The sequence below is a fragment of the Hermetia illucens genome, chromosome 1 (assembly GCF_905115235.1).
Source record: "Hermetia illucens chromosome 1, iHerIll2.2.curated.20191125, whole genome shotgun sequence".
Lineage (NCBI taxonomy): Eukaryota > Metazoa > Arthropoda > Insecta > Diptera > Stratiomyidae > Hermetia > Hermetia illucens.
Window position 1 is genome coordinate 75094779 of NC_051849.1, and position 16576 is coordinate 75111354.

At 43.1% G+C, this 16576-nt stretch overlaps 1 protein-coding gene across 2 annotated transcripts in view; it reads left to right on the forward strand.

Annotated features, from left to right (window-relative positions):
* The first annotated feature begins 6601 nt into the window (after window positions 1-6601).
* The window catches only part of LOC119647289, a 751009-nt gene continuing 741034 nt past the window's right edge, over window positions 6602-16576 (forward strand). For both annotated transcript variants that reach the window (XM_038048193.1, XM_038048194.1), the window contains exon 1: window positions 6602-7713. The gene's annotated coding sequence lies outside the window, so the exon portion shown is untranslated. The remainder of the gene's footprint in view (window positions 7714-16576) is intronic.

Genomic DNA, 16576 nt, shown 5'->3' on the forward strand with positions numbered 1-16576 from the left:
GAGATCCACAGTGGATGCTGTCATGAAGGTCCTGGATGCAAGCCGTTGAGTTGAAGCACATAGCGGCCAATTTCAAAGAATAGCTCTCATCGTTACGCTTAATACCAGAGACGCCTTCAATTCCGTAAGAAAGACAGATATGATAAGCACAATACAAAATTCGTTCCACGTGCCGAACTATCTTTCGCGGATTTCGTGAGATTATCTGTGGGACCAGTTCCTGGTCTACGAGATAGTAAACGGCAGAGGGAGATGAAGAAAGTACTGACGGGAGCACGGCAAATTGATGCGACGGGTAAGGTCATGATTTCCGCCTTGCGCTGGGAAGAGTCCAAATGTCATCTTGACCAAGAAGAGAATCTCGATCCTGGGTTCCATATTGTTTCGCGAGTCGATTATAGGGACAAAATGAACAGCTAAGTATCTTGGATTAACATTGGTCTCGAAGATGAGCGTTTTCGAGCTGGAGCTGGAGTTACACCTTTAAATCGGCTAATGGCCGACATTGATGCAGATGCTAGTGGATCTTCTTACCAAAAGGTGTGAATCTGTCTACAAACGTACGAACAAGTCGGGAAACCGGAAGCTGGACGCTTCAGGTACGAAAGGTTTTGTGTATTTCTTAGTATGTAGCACGTAATATATGCATATGTCCACTTTCGGGTGATATTGACATTGATAGTCTTCAATTTTCTACTTGGTATGATCATGCTCTACATTATAGCCTACATCACTGCAGAATTTCGTGCGCTAGGATTCATTAAGGGGAGTTTCCAGCCAATTACAAAAAATTGTAGTAATATACTATTATTAACTTTCTTTGAACAGATATCGGTATGAAAGGTCTTTCGGAGCCAAGGCACCATATAGTGGCAGCCTCCTGATTTTTTTTTCAGATTTTTCGGTTTGGTAGTTTCTGAGAATGGCCCCATTAAATAAATGATCACTTTCAACCCCCCGTACTCCCCACGTTTCCGAGAAATGTCAAAACTAAGACCGCTTTCGAAAAGTACTAATCTAGACCTTTTGAATTGAATTTGATACCCCACATGACTATATATGATGAAAAAAAAAATTTACACCCCCCTTTTGCATGTATGGGAACCCCCCCCTTAAATTCAACGTAAAAGGATGGAACTCACTATATGTGTGGGCGTTCACAGTTCCCATCTTTCTACCAAATTTGGTGTCAATCGCTATAAGCGTCTCCGAGAAAAATGCGTGTGACGGACAGACAGACAGACAGATAGACAGACAGACAGACAGACAGACGGACAGACAGACAGACAGACGGTAAACCAATTTTAATAAGGTTTTGTGTCTACACAAAACAGGAAGGAATCAAGAGAGGTGATTGCTCACGATGAACGGCCACATATACTAAATGAGTGGCAATTCTCTTGGCAAAATGAATCAAGAGGCAGATAGACTGTTGAGCTTAGTAATTGATTATTGCCTTCCGCAGCTTTTAAACAACCTCCACTTTTGCTCCAAAATCCTCGGCTGATAAATCAACGACTGGTTGACTGCGTAATTTGGTCACTTTGTAGTGACAGACAACACGGGTTTGTGAAGCGTCGATTTACTGCCTTTAAGCTACTGGTATGTAGGTCTTGATTTGATCAACCGCAATATCATACTTTCCTTGACGCTATAGTTTAATGACGGTCTTTGACTTCTTAAAGTATTCGTCCTCATTCTTCTTGGTTGAGCGACTGCGCCTTTCAACTTTATAAACCAATCAATGTTGTCCACTAATTCCCTCCATCTCTTTCGGGGTTTTAAAGAAGTGGCCTACCTTCAACCTTACCTTCAGTAGGACTCTGCCGAGACCGGCTCTTTTTCTCGGTAAAATAAAGGCCATGGCAGCCAACAATGAAAAAATTAAAAACCTAAAATACATCATGACGATCCGACCCTGAGCGAAGGGGCAACCATAAACTCTTCGATAGAGAACTTAAGTCTAGACTCAGATTCTAAAGTTATTCAAGTGGAAATCAACCCTATTGTGATCCAGTTATTAACGGTCGGGCCTGTTAGCGTCGCTGACCCCTGGCTCCAATTGGCACCACATGCTGATGGTTAAGTTTTACCTACGGCTAAGCATCTGTTTTCAGGCAGCAATCTGCCCTTGGGCAAAACCGCCTCCGAGCAAACTGCCTTCCAGCAAACCGCCTCCAGGCAAGTTGCCTTGGGGTAAACTGCCTTTGGGCAAAACACAACCCCCAGGTTGTGCCAATATTGAAAGTAAAGGATCGTCTGGGTCATCTGCGGCAAAAGGCGAACAAAAGTAGCAGCGGTCTTCTGACGATCCCAGCTCTTTGGCTCAAATGGTTGGAAAGAAGGCTCGGCCAGCAACGGCCAAGACTTCATTTGCAGCCAATGCTATCGAAGGCAATGGATGGGTCTTTTATGACGTCATCAATCCTTCCGGTTACGATACACCAGCGTTAGCAGCTTAAGGGGAAAGGTCGTCCTAGCTGTAACGACTGCATTCTGGCAAGGGGTTACACTACGCTTTGAGTCGGTAGGTGTATACTGTTATATGTTACGGATAAACTTTGCCGACGAAAGCACGAACGTGTGGTTCAGAAAGTACTGGTCCTCCTTCAACAGTGTGTGGGAGGGTGCGCGGCTGACCCTGAAGAGGGTTTCCGAGCTTACATCTTCTAAAAAGTGCTTTCTTCCTGGTATTGCAGTCCTGGAACAACTTGGGGTCCAGAATAACCTCAGATCCGATACGCCGAGAACTTCTCTCACTATCGGCGTTCCTGTACCGGATATTAAGAAGGTTCGGGAACAGACAGGGTATGGGCTCTACTGCGTGAGCGGTCGCTTTACAAGTGTCACCCGCTAAAACCATCAAAGAGGACGTTCAGTCCGGGGGATCTTCATCTGATCCGTAGATGAGGTGCTTTATCTCTCAGATAAATATGCAGCATCGTAAAGCGGTATCCGGATAGCCGAGTGGTGAGAGCTTAAAACTGTCGTACGGAAGGTCGCGGGGATTTGTATCGTGATTTGACGTCAGATACCAGTCGACTCAGCTGTGAATGAATACCTGAGTCAAATCAGGCTAATTATCTCGCGCGAGCGCAATGCTGACCACATTGCCTCCAACAGTGTACTGTAGTGTACCGTTACGTCTTGAATGAAGTGCTCTAACACACTTCAAGGCCCTTATCCAATATGGATTCTTCCGCCAACGATTATTATTATTATTATCGTAGAGCGGCGACTGCACTTATCAATCGGATCAATCGCTGCTAGACATGTATATACTTCATATAAGAAGATTGTTGGCGGGGAAATTAGGGGCTTAAACTTCCGACATGCTGACTTACTGTACTCCAATTGAAGTGATTGAACCCGCTCCTGCATGATGGTTTCAACAGACCTCCAAGCTATCTTAGTTAAAGACATAAGCGATGATGACACCCCAAAGACCAAGCTGACCATAAAAAACCAACAGGGCGATAAGAAGATTCTATCATGCTCTGCTTATTTCCCTAATACCACTATGTCAAAAGTGAAGACATGGGAATAATAGCAGGATGTGATGTTAACGACCATCATAAATGCTGGAAAGGTTCCAATATTAACGCGGGAAGGTCGAGACTATTGGACTATCTGGTAGGAACCTAATTGCAAATCGTCAATTTGGGTAATGAACCCACTGACATGGTCAGACAAGAGGTCGTCGACACAATGGCATCACATCACATTCCGGCTCTTGCCACAGAGTGCAGAGTATCAAACGATATCACAATCTCGGATCACAGACCCATTGATTTCGTAATGGGCATGGATCCATCTCCACCCACTCCGTCTTGGAATCTGCGGAGGATAGATTTGTCGACGTGTAAAATAGAATTGAGGCAGGATGTCTTAGGAGTTGCCCACAGGGAAAGGTTCTCTCTCCGCTGTTATCGCTCTTGGTAATGGATACCCTGTTATGGCTCCTGGAGGACAAAAAGTCTTCGCGCAAGCATTTGCGGACGACCTGCCCATAAAAATTACTGGCAAGTTTGCGAACACAGTATGTGACCGCTTGAAGGTAACGTATGAAATCCACAGTTGGTGCCTCCGCAATGGACTCACGGTGGGGGTAGCTATACGCTACTCACCTTAGCAGGGGCGGAAATCCAGCTGACACAAACAGTCAAGTATTTAGTAGTATATTTCGACTCCAATTTAACGTGGAAGCACCATATGCAGGAACAATATCAGAAATCCTGCATATTGCTCTGGTGCTGTAGGAATGCGATAGATAATACCTGGGGACTTTCACAAAAACGGGTACATTTTGGTGTATGCATTCGGCGCCCGGTGGCCGAAACTGAACTTTGCTAACAGCAAGAAGCTGCTAACGCAGATTCAGACGCTTGGTTGACTAAGTATTACTGGAGCAATGAGTGCTACGCCAATTGCGGCGCACGAAGCTATCCTAAATCTACCTCCCATTCACTTGGAGGTGAAACGGAAAGCAGGCAATGACGCATATAGACCCAATACCATTGGAGCGTGGAAAGCGGCCAATCATACGGTCATGCGTCTATCTGGAAATTCTTTGACAAACATCCGGTAGCTCTGATGCCGGTCGATCATATGGTTTCCAAATTCATCTTTGAAAAAACATACAGAGAATGGAGAAGAATGGTCGATAAATGCCCATGAGTCTTTTCAGATTATAAACTTAATAATCTTCACAGACTGGTCAGTCATGGCGAATCAGGCGCAGGGATGTTCTCGGGGAATCTGATTATGGAACTGGCCCGACCTTTCGGAATAATGACGACCATATTCCGGGCGAATATATATGCGATTTTTTTTCAGCAGAAGAATTTTTGCGGCATAAATGGAGGGGTCGCACGATTTGAATCTGTTTCAACAGTTGGGCAGCATTATCAATATTAAACAGCAACGACATATCGAGCCAGTTGATATGGAGTTGTCATTAGAACGAAATATTCGTGATGTGGCTGCCAGGGCACTCTAACATCGCTGATTGGCTCGCCATGGCTCTGAATCCACAATGGTGAGGCCAGAACCAGCGTTTGCCGTCCCGCCATCTACTGTCAAGTCTACTCTGAAAGAGGAAATGGGAAGGATTCATGCAGCTGAATTTAGAAAATTGAACTTCTGCCGACGGGGGAAAATCTTTATGAACAAATCCGCAGCCGCTAAAGGGGCATTTTTATTATTCCGTAAGAAGCGGGACATGGGGGGCTTCTAATGGGACACTGCCGCTTAACTTACCACATGGAAAAAATCCAAGTGGTGGTCTCGGCCATATGCAGCCAATGAGAGGAGGACGAAGAGGCTTGCAGCTGCCCGGCCTCTTCAGACCTCAGGCGAAGATACCTTGGTAAGGTTTTCTTCAACGAAGAATCTGCGTATTCTCTGTCTCTGGATAGTATAATGGACGTAGCCAAGGTTTGAGTGCTTAGAGCTGCGGCTCCCTCTACTAAATTAAATTAACGAACTGACACTGCGATTGCGTAGGTCCTGCAATGACCTACAACTTGTGTCCTTTGGTTCCATCTTTCTTCATAATTTTAAGTGTAGAGTAAACTGTTTACTTTCTCCTCCCTCTGAGGACAATATGTATTAATTAGAAATTTGTTGTTCTGGATTATTGTTTTAAACAAATAAATAGATAAATATCTAAATGGTTAAAGAAAGAACGTTCAATGACTTCTAATGCTATTAAATTTAATTTTTGTATTTGGATGATAAGCACTTCCTGGCAATCTACATATCCTCCCCATCCTGAAAGATGCATCTATGTTTCTTATTATATAGCATAAATGTGTAAATTCTAAAATCAATAACGATTTCAAGTAGATTTAAGGCCAACAACAGCTAAATCTACTTCCCTTCATCTATTGCTGGTAGTTCCCAGCAGCCTCTCAAAATACATTGACTTATTGATCTATTTTGCATCCCCGAAAAGCTCCCTCGACTTGCTTTTCTTTCTCTGCACTAATTTCCAAGTGATTGACATTGTCAACATTGGTGAATCTACAGTGGGGGGTGTTGGGCGAAGTAGTCAGTACAGCTGAGCTCCTTGGAATGTATATATATGTGAATGCACAGTTGAAATCGTTATCATAGCACTTTCGTTACCCCACTTAGTTTTCCGCAGTGGGTCAACATATCGTCAGTCAGGCCATGACCACGTGCTCTCCTTCGGCAAAGGCAAAACGTAAACAAAGTACTTGACAAGGGGAGAAACACTGCATAATTTAGTAAAAATATTCGAAGGGCGCAAGTTCACTCTCTGAACTTGGGGAAAGTGGAGCGAAATTCCGATGGAAGCCGGAACTGTAGAAAGCTTCGTCCCGAGGTGGGTGGAGCGCAGGCGTGTGTTTGGAGTCCGGTAGCCGGCAATATCTGATGCTCTAGGGGAAAAGGTGAAGAGGGAAGCGAATGGAGGGATTAAGAAGGGACTGAAGGGACAGAAGCGTCGTAGACTTTGTGGCGAAGACGAAAGGGACGTGGGCCAATATTAGGTCAACAGACAACGACCTGCAACACAAGGGGACTTTACTCCAGTTTTCTTTCAGAACTCGTGTCGTTCGTTGCTTCACTGCTTGACAATCGGTGCTATTTCGACATTTCCGTGCTAAGTGTTGTGTGATGCCAGGAACTGGCTGCATATATTGCAAATCGCGCTGCAACGGATGCAGGTTTTAGGCCAATTTTGGGTCGGATTCCAGCTTTGGGATTCTTAGTTTTTTGTGCACGCTACGCGTCCTAGTTTATCCGGACATTTCCCGATAGTTCATCACGTAACCCACTTTCGATTTACTATTCTTCTGCAGAAGGAAGAGTACTTGAGCTTTCCTATTCAATACCGTTGAGAACAATGTAGGGGGTGGTAACCGAAAGCTTATTCTTAAGGGTGAGCCCACAATATACAATTTTCGAGGGGCGACGCTCCTTCGCGTTTTTACGGTCCAACGCTAACTCTTTGGAGTGTCAAGACTTTGCAAGGATGCGGCTAGATTCCATGTGGGGTGGAATGGGCAAGGATAGACACAACACACCGTAGTAGTTAATGCAGTTGTGTATCCTTGTTGGTGTACATCCGAGTGGCGATGGTGTTCGTGCGTCGTATATCATTATGACCGTCTGGGTATATATTCGCGCGCCACCTGGCTTTTTGCACGACACTCAATCAACCGTCAGTCGTTTAACGAATTCGCCAACGTACGGATCCTTGTCTTGTGACGATAAGCTTCTCGTCGTGTCGTTTAAATAACGGTTTTACATCACTGGCTTTACTTAATCCAGTATGAGTTTCGGTTTAATGTAGCCTTTATATATATATATATGTGCAGCTTGGCAGTCAGTCTGCTCTACTTTGCCTTAGGCAGGAGAGTTGGCGCGACACTCATTTGTTCAAAATAAACTTGAAATTTTGTATCTACCGGAGTTAATGTCATCGTAAATTCTAAGTGGAAATGCCAGGAATTTAATTTAAGCCCCGCCAGCCTGTTACGGGAAGAGTTGGAAATTCGCAGAGGCGGTAGTGAAAATTGCGAAAAGCAAGTCTGTGCCACTGGCAGACATGTGAAAGTGTACAGTGTTCGGTAATAGTCAGAAGTGATTTAAGAGGTAACACTCCCGCTTATTTGGTATCTACAGCCAGAATTTTTGTGGCTATTTGACAAGGATATACCCGTTCAAGGAGAAAATATTTAACGGGTAAGTTATGCTGTCGTGGTGTTAATGAATTTCAGAAGATATTTAAAGTGTTCTCTTGCTTGTGAATTGCTCGAGACCTATATTATGTAAATAGTTTAGTTTATCTTAAGTGTGTGACAGGGTTATCGGAACTGGAATATCTATAAAGTATGCTCAAAATTACATTGTTAATTCTCTATAACCATTGTCCAAAATAAATACCATAGAGCATCGTTATTCAAGTTAGCTGACAATAATACTTAACAAATTATGAAAAATATACCATGTTTGGAAGATGAGTACAAGTGAATAAATATTTCTCTACCCGCTACTGAATTTGTGCACAACTGGACTCTTCTTTGAGTCGACAGCATCAGAGATACTGGTAAACAAGGTCTATCCCACCTAAATCCTTTCACCGTGCTGGTTATATGTTGGGAGGCTGAACCCCATTTTGATGAACAAAATGTCTAGATCAGCAAATACAGACCAGGGATGTTTGTGCTTGTTTTCTCCATTTTTGCTGTGTTTTATGACTTCCCTAGTTGAGGGTCCACAAATATGGACCTGTGAACTAAGACTGTTCGAAAATTCTGATTGCTTCGAACCTCAACCTTCAATATAAATTCATCGGGATCCTATTTTTAAGGAAAACTCTTCTTGCACTAAGAAGTTCAGGCGCGAAAAAGAGGAGTAAAGCAGGAGTGAATATTTTCAGGCTGGTTATCTTAGAGTTTGGATTATACTTCAACCTTCCTATTTTTAGAATGCGCCTTTACTACAAGGATGAGCCGCGTTTCCAGAATTGTTTTGTTTGACTACTAGAGGAGTCCTAGATCCGAATTTATTTGGTGGTAGATCTCGTCAGTTAGAGATTCGGCAGCGTATCAATTTACCTCTGAACGAAACCGGGGTCTATTTTCTTCCCAATTCATGCAGTCGATGATTAACTAAATAACTCATAACTCTCTCAAACTTTAAACAAAACAATCCATTCCAATCCTGCTATCTTTCTTTCGATTTTTTTAACGACATGTTTATTTTTTTGAATCTTTAAAATAGAAACTATTCTTCACCAGTGATATTGAGTAGATTGTTCAAAAAGTAAGATTACAGATTAGTCTACATACACAATGCTGTTTGCCTTTGTTCACATTCTAGGATGTTCATTTTTTTAATCGACTGACATTAAGCTGTTGAAGCTGTTTCCTAACTAAGGGGTTCGGATGGGAGCTAACCTTTATCCGTCGTCAATCGGAATTAAATCTCTCTTACCGTTGCAATTTTTAGGCCTCTGTGAATGTCCTTGACTGAGTTTTTGTAAAAAATCAATGTTAAATATGTTCGCCGAATCCGACACCTGAATTCCGCGAGTCCATCCTGCCATTATGTTATAACGGCTTTGTAGAGCAGGTGTTTATGGTCAAGTTCCAACTTAAAGTTTATGTTTAGAATCCAATGCATATTTTTTTGTTCTCAGCTTTATTAGTATTGGCTTCATCTCAATATGTTTTCTGCAGGTTCGCCCATCCAGGTGCAAACCAAGATACTTTACCCCATTCTGTTAAGAGATCGTTACGCCATTGACTAAGACCCTAGCGCAGTTTTACCGGTTAAAGGTGAAAGTGACGTGACAGTACTTGGTTTCATTTGCGCGAATTTTAGGAGGATGGTTAGTTGACTTAGAGGCCTGTAGGATGCAACCTGTGTTTAGTCTTTCCTATTTTTAGGAATCATTGCAACGGCTGAAACCTCTCAAACCTTGGAAATATAGGCGTTCAAATTGTTTGCTTGTAATTAGGTCATATCCTGGAGTTTTCAATGGTCCACTTTGTCTTTAAAGATACGAACGGCTTCTTTGGCTCTAAATGGGAAGTTTCCCTTCGGCCATGGAATGCGTTTTTGAGATGTTTTGCAAATGCCGTCCCTTTTTTGGCATCACTTCTTGCCCAGCTGCTATCTCCTGATCTCATTGGTGATTCGCATTGAGCATGTTTCTTCAACTTTACCCATCGCACAGGTAACAATCAGATGACACAGTAAGTGATAAACCGCGTAAGTAACTTTGTAACCACTGATTCTTAAGGGTTTCGTGGAGCGATCGACTTGCTTTGGCCAATTGCTTTTTAGGTCTGGGGATTTGTGAGCCTGCCATTACGCTTTGCTTGGACCTGTAGTATGATACGCGATGTACTATTTTTGGGAAGATTGGTGATATATGGGCGTGGGGTAAAGAAATATGCAGCCACTGTCATTATTTCGTTCAATTTGAAGAGGACTTTGTTTATTTTATCTCTGGTTTTCAAAGGAGCGTTGATTTGTAGATAAGAGTTTATACTTATGGAAATCCAACTAGTTCGTTGATTTCGTTGTTAATTACCTAGTTGCATTGCTTGTTATAAGGGGTGCGCTCGCAAATGAAAACAGCTCATCAGCCGTGCGGTTCACTTATTAACGGTTTCCGTGTCACATTTTTAGAATGCCGAGAATTGAAGATGTCAAGTCTAGTTTTCCTAGCACGTCCCACAACTGCCTTTTCTTGGGAGTGAGTTTAGATTCCCACTGTAAAATTCCTTGAATGTCTGAAAATTGAGTTTAAACTTTGGAAGACAGTAGAATGGCATTATAGTTATCTCACTGGTCCACTCCAGTAATCGAATTCAAGTTGCATGGAGGTAGTCTTTGCAGTAATCGTTTAGAAGAGAATACTTAATGTGAAATCCGATGAGTATTCCGGAGCCATGGGCTTTCCTTTCCTGATAGTTAGTGCCGTCAGTTTGAAAATTGTTTTTGTGAGTGGGATGCGTTTCAGATTTGAGCGTTATGTCGATTTCTTTGTCAAATAGGAACTGTCATATATCCAATTTATGCGGGCTGACGCCGCTTTAATTCCTGCGACATATTTTGCTCTGGTTCATTTGCTTGTGAGAAGGGCCTGTACGATCTGGGTTTGATTGCGTATCATTTCTTCCATCATGTTTTATATTGGGACCATAAACTGTCGTTTGAGTCAGTGTAAGGAAAAGCCCTTCAATATTTTGGGTTGGGGCGCTTATTGGCTTTAAAGTGTAGATTTCAAAACGCTAGCATAACTCACGCTTTGCCGAGCTATGTTTTTTGGTTTTTTGCTTCGACGCGTTGTTTCAGTAGCGAGGGATAAAGCCGGACATTGCGAGAGTGCGGCTAGATACGCGCGACATAATGAAGATGAAGCCGGAAATCACACTGAAATGCGTCTAGGAGGCAATTACCGTCAAAGGCTGGTCATCAATATATTATAATAAACGGATGTCGTTGGAGACCTCTTTTGGGAGTAGCATGATCAGTGACATATCCTCACTTTAAGTGGCAATCTGTCCCGAACGCACCACCCATATAATGTGTAACGGTATAACTGAGGGCTGCGCTGATCAGAAGGCGAACCGCCAACAAAACATAGTTTTAAATCATCGGCATGTTGGCACGGAAGATTGTTCGTAAAAAATGAAAGCAGGCCGATGATGAACCCCTGAAGTATCCCCAAATAGGGAAAAAATGCAGACGAGATGCAACCGTTGAAGAAGACACGATTTATCCTACTATCTAAACAAAATATCAACTAGGAGTAGTAGAAGGAAGGAGTAGACAATAGACTCCAAGGCCTTGGAGTATACATTGTATGGGCATCTTGAATTCAGATACTTTGTAACGACATTTGTGCATTCCAACAATTTCGTGACAGTGGTGCGAGTGTGTTGAAACCTAACCTTTGCGAAACGAGACGAAACACAGCGTTTTGTATACCTTTCAATAAATTTGAAGAAAAAGGGCAGGATGGATGTAGAGCCATAGGTTTCGGTCAGGGTAATGTCACCATCTTTGGGTAAGGTGATTGTGCGAGCTTCTTTCCACATATCCTGAAAAATACTTTCGGACAAACTCTTGTCGTAAATAATAGGAAAGCAAAGGGGACCGTAACCATTATTAACGTTAACATCTGTAAACGTATCTGGACACGAGTGGTTAGAGCACAAGGCTGCCGTACGAAAGGTCGCGGTTCAAATCTCACTAGTGCCAGTGGGATTTGTATCGTGATTTGACGTCGGATACCAGTCGACTTAGCTGTGAATGAGTACCTGAGTCAAATCACGGTAATAATCTCGGGCAAGCGCAATGCTGATCACATTGCCTCCTATAGTGTACTGTAGTGTACCATTACGGCCTTGAATGAAGTGCCCAAACATACTTCAAGGCCCTGATCCAATATGGATTGTTGCGCCACAGATTATTGTTATTATCTGTAAACGATGGAAAACCTGTTGGAATAAGGCCATCAGTTGCGCCAACTTTGTATCAACTTCAAGGCCGTCTATGATAGTATAGTCAGAGTAAAACTATACACGGCCCTGACACCAAAGGTTGGCTTGATAACAGCAGCAGGATCACTCTCGAGACCATTCGACATCAACAATGGTCTAAGACAAGAGAAAACATCCTCTTTAACTTGGCCCTGAAAAAAAGCGATCGGTAATACTGATTTAATTACGGGTTGCACTGTCCTCTTCAACCCCATCCAACTAATGGCCTATGCTGACGATATCGGCATGGTGGCAAGGACAACCCGAGATGTTCAATCTGCCTTCATCCAAATTGAGTAGGCGATGCGAACTGTTGAGCTGCATATTAATAAGAACACTAAAGATGATCGCGAAGAAGCTCACAGCTTGAATTGAGAGAATAGGAAGGGGTTGATATGAGGTCAGTGAGGGACTTAAAGTGGCGAACGCTTGATTAGGTAATGGAGGTAACATGGCGAAGGCACTCATTAACTAAGGCTTGGAGCCTCCGAATAGCGACATTTTACACGTTTACATATATGATAAGAACACAGAGAAAATATTGGCACAGAAGAACCTTAACTTGATGTTGGTATTGAATTATCTCCATTGAACAGTTCCATAGGAGACGCCAAGCTCAGTGGTCATGCTCCGTTTAAGAGTTGAAATGTACTCGTTCTCATCTAAAGGGTAGTTTGTACCCGCGGAAGCTAGTTATTCCGGATAACGTCGAATTTCGCCGGAATTTATGGTTGCAAACCGTAATGAAATGCTCATTTCACCTTCTAAGCTACATTGGAGGAGTTGCGACCACCTGTAAGCTCTTTCGTGGTGCGGTATACTGCAGTGAACTTTTTGCCAGCGCGCACACTACGTAGGACTCCGCTATATGCTTCCAAATTTTGGTAGTCAGCTACAACTGACGCTCCTTCTTCAGATTGTAGCCAACAAGTTTGTTTGATGCTTTGATAGTGACCCAGTGCTAACAATTTTCTCTGCGGGCTCTTGAAGATGTCAGTCGTCCGATCGGAAAGATAAACTTCCCATATCCGAACGGCAGCCTAGACATGAAACTGAACCCTGTTTAGATTCGGGGGTCGAGGCAATACATAAGCTAAGGCAAACGATTATTAAATGATAGTCATCCAGAAGACAACTCCTAAATCTACAGCTTATCGCAATGTGGTCAATTGAAACCCAATTGACATTATGGCAGACTTTGTCCTCCAACGATGTATCCCCAATCACGAGGCCGTGTAGGTTACACAATTCCACAAACCTTTAACCATTATAATTACGCTCTTCATTACATATCCGCACAAAGTGTTATAAGAGCCCACCACGGCATTCATATCAGCTCACAGTTAATATTCTGTCTAATACCAGTTCCCATGGTTAAAGGGAATCTCTAGCGGATGTAGTAAGTATTAATCCGATTGGTCATAAAGCGCTGTGGAGGAAGTGTCAGCAGGGAATCAATGAAAGCCATTCGACAAACTCAATGAGTTTTATAATATTTATATTATATATGACATGGGACTTACTTTGCATTATGATGTTCACTTTTCTAAACAGGCGTTGGGACGGTTCCCGACTGTCTTGTTCCAGGTAAGTGTCAGGAGATAATTAGCGTCGCACTCCTATGTCCGGGATGGAGTGCAAGGAAATTACGATCATGCAGCTGACCGTAACGTGACTACAACTGTGGATTTATGTTATTAGGTTACCCAATAACCGAAGTCTTGCCTGGTAACGATCAGGAAATCTAACCATTCTACTGGATTTCATTGAGTTTACCCTGAAGGTTATTGAACGGGAGCTTGGGCGATTTTTGGGATTTCCCTCCCGGGAGCAAGCATTGTCATAATGGTCTGCTAGTGTTGGTCCGAAATCTGGTTCCCTTGGATATCGTTGCCCATCAGGTAAGAAAGCTTAAGTTTATCGATACTGCTAATAGATGCGCTGGTCATTGCGCCCGGGATCACTCTTCGGCGAATTCAACATAATGGCACCCTTTGCGGATTCATTTGCGACGCATTTTGTTGAAGCGGTTGCTGGCATTTTGCCACCACAGTGTACACCTGTTGGTCCCGCGACTGGTGCGGAGTTTGCAGTGGCTGCTGCTGTTCGTTCTGAGAAGTTGGCTTGGAACACTTTTCTTAATATGGTTCTTAATTTTTGCAGTGCGATTAAATACGCATGTTGGCGCCTGGGTTTATGGGGAGTCGTATTTCCGTATTTTGGTCGAACATAAATATACGAGGTAAAGAGGATAGAACGGGGTCATTCACGTTCTGCGAAGTCCCATTAAATGGGTTCAGGTATGTGATAGCTTCGTAACTGAACTTCCAGTGTTACAATGGGATTGAAGATTTTTTAACTAGCATTGTGCACAAGATCTGGATCGAGAGCGCTGATATTTCATTCTGGGTGGATTGCCGTTGTTCTGTTTACGCGTATCTCCGCTCGTTTTGTGGGTTACCTTGACAATCGTCAGACAAGCTGAATTAAATGAGTTTCTGCCACTGAACTCGTGGACGTTACTTCAGGGATGCTTGCCACCATAGGAAGCGTGGCGTAGAATTTATTAACTAAGTCCTTTTGTCTAACTAACTAAGTCCTATTGTCACCCATCAAAGTGCTTTTCATAAGTTGTCTAGTTTTTCCGTCCTGAGCGTCAGCTATCTGTTATGGACTCTGTAATTATTTTAAGAACTTTGGTGATGTACCGCGATGATAGCTCTTCAGATTTCTGTCCTGATATATTTCAAATTAGCAAGTTCTCTTCATTGGGGGACAACCACACCGTTAAGTTTCACCGCTGACCACATTCATTTATATAAACAAACACCTAAACTCTCAAGCGGACTAAAGCTTTCTCAATTTTCTTTAAGTAATAGTTCAAAGTATGTGCCGAAAAAAGTTTTTGTAGTTTTCCACTGCCGTTTGCGAAAGCGAAGGAGGTATAAAATCGAATCAATCACACAATATTACGGCACGTTCGTTTCGATGTTGATTTGTAGCGGAGGTATGTTGTTGCTCAGGTGCGTTGCATAGGAGTCCCAATTCATTCCTGGGATTCCTTTTTATTTCGGACTAGTATCCATATCGAATCTGATGGCTCATCAGACTCCCTGCTATTCTAGACCAGCCCGTCCATCAGAATATTTCAAAGAGTTATGTCTAGCACCTCTGAGTGGAATTACGCGGTGTTCTTAGCGATTAATTATTTGAAATAATAAAACTTGTTTTTAAGGTTTTGTGTAATTTGCAAAACAAAAGTCAACACTAGCGAATAAGAATAAACAAGTTTTATTATGTCTAGTACCTCTTCCCTAGTGCTGGTCACGAATGCTGGAGTGTTCCTTATCTTATATATTTGTAACTTATTGCTAAGCATAAATTCAAGAAGGTACTCACCTCTTCGATTATTGTTGCTGCTTCCCGACACTTCGTAATGAAGATTGGCATCGAAGCGGAGGAAAAGTGTTAGCGTTCTCCACTCACAGAACTTCACCATTTTAGCAACTAGCTTCGGAGGGATCCGGATGTCTTCTCCTGGGAAGTAGCCCGATGTTACGACCGCCTCTCCATTTCTCGCCCGGCTTCCAATGAGACTTGGATAGCCAAAATGTCTCCAGTCCGGAACTTTGAAAGACATATATATTTTTAATTACGTTTAAGAATAATGCAAGTTCTTGGTCTTTCCTGCGCGTCGTCTACCCTAAGTCCTAGACGATCTCGCTCTAAGTCGCCCACCTTTTCCTCTTCATTGGGCTGCAGGTATTCTTTCCAGCTTGGTCGCGTCCTTTTAGCCTCTTTGGCCTTTGAAATTCCTTCGGGTACCTCAGGGGTTGCCACCCGATGTCTCCTCTGAAATATCTTTCCTCGGCTTTTCTCTCTGCACGTGCACAGCTATCTATAGTTGATGTGGCAATTTTGAGAATTTATTGCCTACAGGCATCTCTCATCTACCCATGTCGTGAACAGTCCACCTTTGACTCTGCTTTGGATGTGAGTACTTTACCTAATCGCGTATGGAGATAACCATTCTGAGCAATTAATAGGCTCGTAAGATGATCTGTCTCCTAAGTTCCCGCTATTGGGAGAAACACTGTCACCATGTGTGCCCCTGATACATCACCCGCAGCACATCTCAAAAATTCTGCTCCTTTCCAGGCTTGCAATTTAGGGACTATAGTCCTAAGGAATTTCGCAATGTCCTCCATCACGCAGTCCACCATTGTATAACCTGCTCGAAAGCTTATCCTGGAGACTCCATGACTTGCGCATCTGCCTGACGACAAGGTCTTCGATAGTGGCCTGCTCTTCATGACCGCATGGCGAACTTCCTGATTCTTGCTTTCACCCCTGATCTACCCGGGATAACCCCCTTTCGGGCTCAGTTTTGGGTTTTTTTGTGAGTATTCTTATCACGTGGGCTAATCAACGCTGTTTCGCGCTTTCTTGGCTCGGACAATGATGGGGTATTATCTTCTGATCCTTGTTAAGGGCCTCTTTTGGTTTCGAGTCTTCCTGCGGATAACGCAGTTACGGAGACTTGTCTC